The following is a 5,949-nucleotide window of genomic DNA, read 5'->3' on the forward strand; positions in this document are numbered from 1 at the left end:
CCTAGGTTCGCTTGAGGTTTATGCATGGTGTCTTTCATTGCCCCAGTGTAGGGCTCTGAGGTATCCATCGTTGTTTTGCTTTCACAACCTTGTAGCAAGGAAGAATGAAAGAGGCGGTTGATTCTCGCAAAAAGAATTTTTCACGGACAAGAAATAGTTGAAGGATTTTTTTAGTTGACGGATTAAGTCAAATGATTCCTATTCTTGATAACTCACTTCTCTCTATAAAAAGATAAACTTTCCGGAATAATAAAATGAGGTCACATGAACGTCTATATTTTACTTGAAAACACAGTCAATCAAATGCTTTTTTCCTTTCCTTTTTGAACTTTTCTACTTTACTCGTTGTTTACGGCATCCTCACCAAATGTGTAGCACGAGTAATTTCTGATTGAACGGTCTTGGAAGTCCAAACTCAGGAGCACAGGTCGCTTGAGCAAACAAACCAATGGCTCGCACCCACATTCCACTGGAAGCAAAGATGTCATTATGAGAGGATGAGGGACAAAGATGTCAAATTTATCCATTTTATTTAGCATTGTAACTATGGTTTACAATAATGGCATAAACTTGAAAATCCTGATGAGTCATTAGAGACATCTAACAACAGCTTTCAAAATTTCCCTATGTGTGGTGTCGCTTGTCAATGTTAGGATTCACAAGTGATTCTCCTCTAATTTCAGCCAGCCCGCATCAATTAGACTTTGCACCTTACGCTTTGAGGTCATACAATGCTCAATGGAATGTCTTGGAACTCCTCCATGATATACACATGTTGCGTTTGAGTCGTATCCTCAGAAAAATGGAGATTGAGGAACCCTGGCAGGGGTTACGGCTACCACTGCATTATCAAGTAGATATGGGAGCAAGATAGCATATCACACCGGAATTTGGAGTGAATCCTACAGGCTTTTTGCTACAAAATTCCTTTTTGGTTGATGTTTTGGCATCGGATGTGCGGCGGGCAGGCTTTGTGGTTGATTTAGGGATAGCCTTTGTGGATGACTAGGTGGTGGGTAATGAGAAGGGTTGATATTGGCTGAGTAATGACATTGTTGGGCTGATGGGAAATTTGGCCATGTAGGAATGGCAACCTCAACATGGGTTCCTTCCTCATTCTCATCCTCTTCATTTGCCCCAGTTTTCTCATTCATCAAAGCAAGATGATCAAATTTTCCTCTTTTCAGACCCGCTTCGATCCTTTTGTCAGCGAAGACCAAATCCGCAAAGCTTGAAGGTGCATACCGCACCATTTTTTTCATAGTAAAACACTGGTAATGTGTCTACTATTATTGTGATCATCTCTTTCTCCGTCATTGGAGGGGCCACTGGAGCTGCCAGGTCTCTCCACCATTGGGCATATTCTTTGAAAGATTCATGCCCGTTTTTGCACATGTTCTGTAGTTGCATCCTATTTGGAGCCATATCAGAATTGTACTGATACTGCCTAATGAAGGCAACCATTAGGTCCTTCCAAGAATGGACTCAGGAAGGTTCCAAGTTAGTGTACCAGGTAACAGCTACCCCCAGTAAGACTTTCTTGGAAGAAATGTATCAGCAATTCCTCATCTTTTGCGTATGCCCCCATCTTCCGATAATACATCTTTAGATGGTTCTTGGGGCAAGTAGTCCCCTTCTACTTGTCAAAGTCTGGCACCTTGAACTTGGGAGGGGTGATGATATTGGGTACTAGGAACAACTCCTCTAGGTTAGCAAAGGCATAATCTTCCAACTATCGCAACCTACCCTTCAGCGGGAGGGCGACTGATCGAGGTCGTACCCGAATCAAATAAACATTAAAAATGAAGTATCTGGGAAGTGATCCTAGGTCGTTTCCCAACGAGCAATGATAAACCAAATGTTCATAACAGATAGTAGGAAAATAGTAACGAATTGAGGGGGGGTTGTTTGCTTTTGTAAATTAAACAGCGAGTACAATTGAATTAGAAAATATCAAAATTAAAATATGTTTCTTCCCCTTGATTCAAGAAAAGATGTCTCCAAGAAAAGCCTAAAACTAAAAAACGAAAATAGGAGAGAGAGAAGAAAGGGCCTAAACTAGAACCTTGGTGTTGTTATATAGTTTTCCAGCCACAAAGCTTACAAATCTGTTTTAAATCCAAGCCCATAAATAAATTAAATCCAAATCTAGATAAGATAAGATCTAGATTAAATAACATCTAGATGAGATCAAATCTAAATAATATCTAGATAAGTGATGTGCCATCATTTTCTTCTATTTTCTAAACCCTTTTTGCACCATTTTAATTATTGATTGGTCTTAATCGTCAATTAATTAGGCAGTTTTATTATTTGGGCTCATTTAGCTAATTTGATGTTTTTAATCTAATTTCAGGAATTAATGAAACATTGGGCTTAATCCGGATTTTGGTTGTGGACTTGAAGAGGGCAAATAAAGCAGCGCTTACCTTAGTTAATTTCTAATTAGGAAATTTTGCAATTTTATTTTATGTTGTTCAGTGTTTATTTCGTTTTGGGCCAGAGTATTGTAATAGGGCCCAGTGACTTTGAGTGACTCTTTTTAAATAGCTGCCTTGGGATTCGTGCAGGGCATTCTATTCTGCTATGCTATTTTCATTATTCAGAGTTTTGGTTTTAGGTTTTCACGTTTTTCTGTTCCCTTGTTACAGTTTTCGTTCTTAATGCAAATTTCCGTTTTCTGCTTCTAATTACGAGTTCATTCTTGCTTCTTCTTCTACTTTCATTTACGTTTCTGTTCATTTACGTTCTTGTTCATTTACGTTTCTGCTTCATGCTTCATTTGCGTTTTCTGTTTGAATCCATGGAAGGCTAGATTTTCTGGTGTTGTTTCCTTTTGAGGACGAAGCCCAACTCTCTTTGAGGTTTCGTTTGTAATGTGGTTTCCTGGCAGTTTTCCCTTCACTAGTTATCCCAATTTCGTGAATATTAATCAGTGCACGCTTCGTGTTCGATTAATTGCCTCTGAGCCTAACTTGCGTTCATGCTTAATGGACGAAGGGATAACTGGTGTATGTGGTGCCTAATCACGCATTGAAAACCCTAAGTTGATTTTCGCTTAGTAAATTGAAATAGGGTTGGATTAAGTGGTTGACTGTTAGGGACGAATTCTCCATAACCCAGGATAAGAGAGTGGCTTCTGAATCAGAGGAAACAACCCGTTTTTAATATTAGTAGTTTCGTATTCCATTTTATTTGTTCTGCTCTTTAATTACCAAACAACCAAACCCCCCCATCATTACTGTTACTGCAAGTATATTATGAACATTTGGCTTGTCACTGCTCGTTGGGAAACGACCTAGGATCACTTCCTAGTTACTGCATTTTCATGTTTATTTGATTCGGGTACGGCCTCGATCAAATTTGGCACCGTTGCCGGGGAGCAGTGTCCAAAGGTTCATAATAGCTAGCTAGTGTTGTGTGTTTAATCCTTTCGTGTTTTATGTTTAATTGTTAGTATTGTGTTAGTATGTGTGTTAGTGTTGTTTAGTGTCCTGGTATTTTGTTTAATGTGTGTTTTGTTTCAATTTTCCCATTAAGTGTTTCCCCTGTTTCAGTCTTGGGTGTTTTGCTGTGAAGATTGTGCTTGAAAACAAAGTAGTAGTAGAAATCAGCTTGCGGAAAAACAGAGTAGTAGTAGAAATCAATTAGAGACGGATTTTAGCGACCACCCATGCTGAATTATTTAGGATTTTTTGTTTTAGTAGCTAGGGTTGTTATTTTTGGCTGAATTTTTTTGTGGTAACTTCTTTTAATCCATATTTTGTGGGAAAAATAGCTAGAGCCTTTAGTTTGGTCAGATTTGAAAGTTCCAAAAAACTAGCAAATTTTGTGTTTGTCAAAACTTCAAACGGCCATAACTTTTGCTCCGGTTATCAGAATCACAATTATTATATATGCATTTGGGGTAGAAAAAAATTTCCTACGCTGTGGTAGCCCGCCATAAGCCGGCTGAGGTCTCCATCGTCCAAAAAAAGCGATTCTGTCAAAAGTTTTTTATTTTTCAAGTTTTATTCACTTATTTTTCTTAACCTACCAATTTTAGCTTTCATAGTTAGACTTTGAATTTTTGTCTGAAATTTTTTGTGCTATCTTCTCATCATTTTATAAGGTTGCTCACAAAATTTCAAGTCATTTGGATATCATTTAAGGGTAGCTATAGTTCAAACCTACACCTTTATTTACATGACAAGGCAACTAGTTGTGTGCATGCTGAATGTAGTGTATGACTAGAGGCAATCCATCTGACTTACAACCCTTTGATCCTGAGATAGATAGGACATTTCATAGATTAGTTAGGCATCATTTTATACCTTTTGATCATTCTGAGCATTCCATAACTGGTGAATCTGTGCATTCTGTTATTGGTGATTTTGAACATCCTGATATTGAGCATTATAATTTTGAGCATTCTGATTTTGCACATTCTGAGAACATGGCACAACCTCCACCTCGTGAGAGGACTCTAAGGGAAATGGCTGCACCTGATTTCACCTATGAAAGCTTGTGCATCCAATACCCTGATGAGGATGTCCCATATGTTCTTAAAACTGGACTGATTCATTTGCTTCCAAAGTTTCATGGCCTTGCAGGTGAAGACCCGCACAAACATTTGAAAGAATTTCACATTGTCTGCTCCACCATGAAACCCCCAGATGTCCAAGAGGATCACATATTTCTGAAGGCTTTTCCTCATTCATTAGAGGGAGTGGCAAAGGACTGGCTGTATTACCTTGCTCCAAGGTCCATCACGAGCTGGGATGACCTTAAGAGAGTATTCTTAGAAAAAAATTTCCCTGCTTCCAGGACCACAGCCATCAGGAAGGATATCTCAGGTATTAGACAACTCAGTGGAGAGAGCCTGTATGAGTACTAGGAGAGATTTAAGAAACTATGTGCCAGTTGCCCCCACCATCAGATTTCAGAACAGCTTCTTCTCCAATATTTTTATGAAGGACTCAGTAATATGGAGAGAAGTATGATAGATGCTGCCAGTGGTGGAGCCCTTGGAGACATGACTCCTGCTGAAGCCAGAAATTTAATTGAGAAGATGGCCTCCAACTCCCAGCAGTTTAGCGCCTGAAATGATGCCATAGTCATTAGAGGAGTGCATGAGGTAGCTACAAACCCATCTGCATCATCTGAAACTAAGAAGCTTGAAGGCAAACTGGATGCGTTGGTCAACTTGGTAACCCAGTTAGCCTTGAATCAGAAATTTGTACCTGTCGCAAGGGTTTGTGGTTTGTGCTCCTCTGCTGACCACCATACAGACCTTTGCCCTTCCATGCAGCAACCTGGAGCAATTGAGCAGCCTGAAGCTTATGCTGCAAATATTTACAATAGACCTCCTCAACCTCAGCAGCAAAATCAACCACAGCAGAGCAATTATGACCTTTCCAGCAACAGATACAACCCTGGATGGAGGAATCACCCTAACCTCAGATGGTCCAGCCCTCAGCAACAACAACAGCAGCCTGCTCCTTCCTTCCAAAATGCTACTGGCCCAAGCAGACCATACATTCCTCCACCAATCCAACAATAGCAACAACCCCAGAAACAGCCAACAGTTGAGGCCCCTCCACAACCTTCCCTCGTAGAACTTGTGAGGCAAATGACTATGCAGAACATGCAGTTTCAGCAAGAGACCAGAGCCTCCATTCAGAGCTTAACCAATCAGATGGGACAATTAGCTACCCAATTGAATCAACAACAGTCCCAGAATTCTGACAAGCTGCCTTCTCAAGCTGTCCAAAATCCCAAAAATGTCAGTGCCATTTCGTTGAGGTCGGGAAAGCAGTGTCAAGGACCTCAACCCGTAGCACCTTCCTCATCTGCAAATGAACCTGCCAAACTTCACTATATTCCAGAAAAAGGTGATGACAAAAATCTACCTAACAATTTCTGTGCAGGTGAATCTTCTTCCACAGGTAATTCTGATTTGCAGAAGCA

General features: G+C 40.0%; 1 non-coding gene across 1 annotated transcript; it reads right to left on the reverse strand.

Moving 5' to 3' along the window:
* Positions 1 to 4,813: 4,813 nt before the first annotated feature.
* Positions 4,814 to 4,920, reverse strand: LOC113001984 (small nucleolar RNA R71). Its single transcript, XR_003267515.1, has one exon. It is a non-coding gene; the product is annotated as a small nucleolar RNA R71 (small nucleolar RNA).
* Positions 4,921 to 5,949: the final 1,029 nt, after the last annotated feature.

Source organism: Glycine max, chromosome 6, assembly GCF_000004515.6.
Source record: "Glycine max cultivar Williams 82 chromosome 6, Glycine_max_v4.0, whole genome shotgun sequence".
Classification (NCBI taxonomy): domain Eukaryota; kingdom Viridiplantae; phylum Streptophyta; class Magnoliopsida; order Fabales; family Fabaceae; genus Glycine; species Glycine max.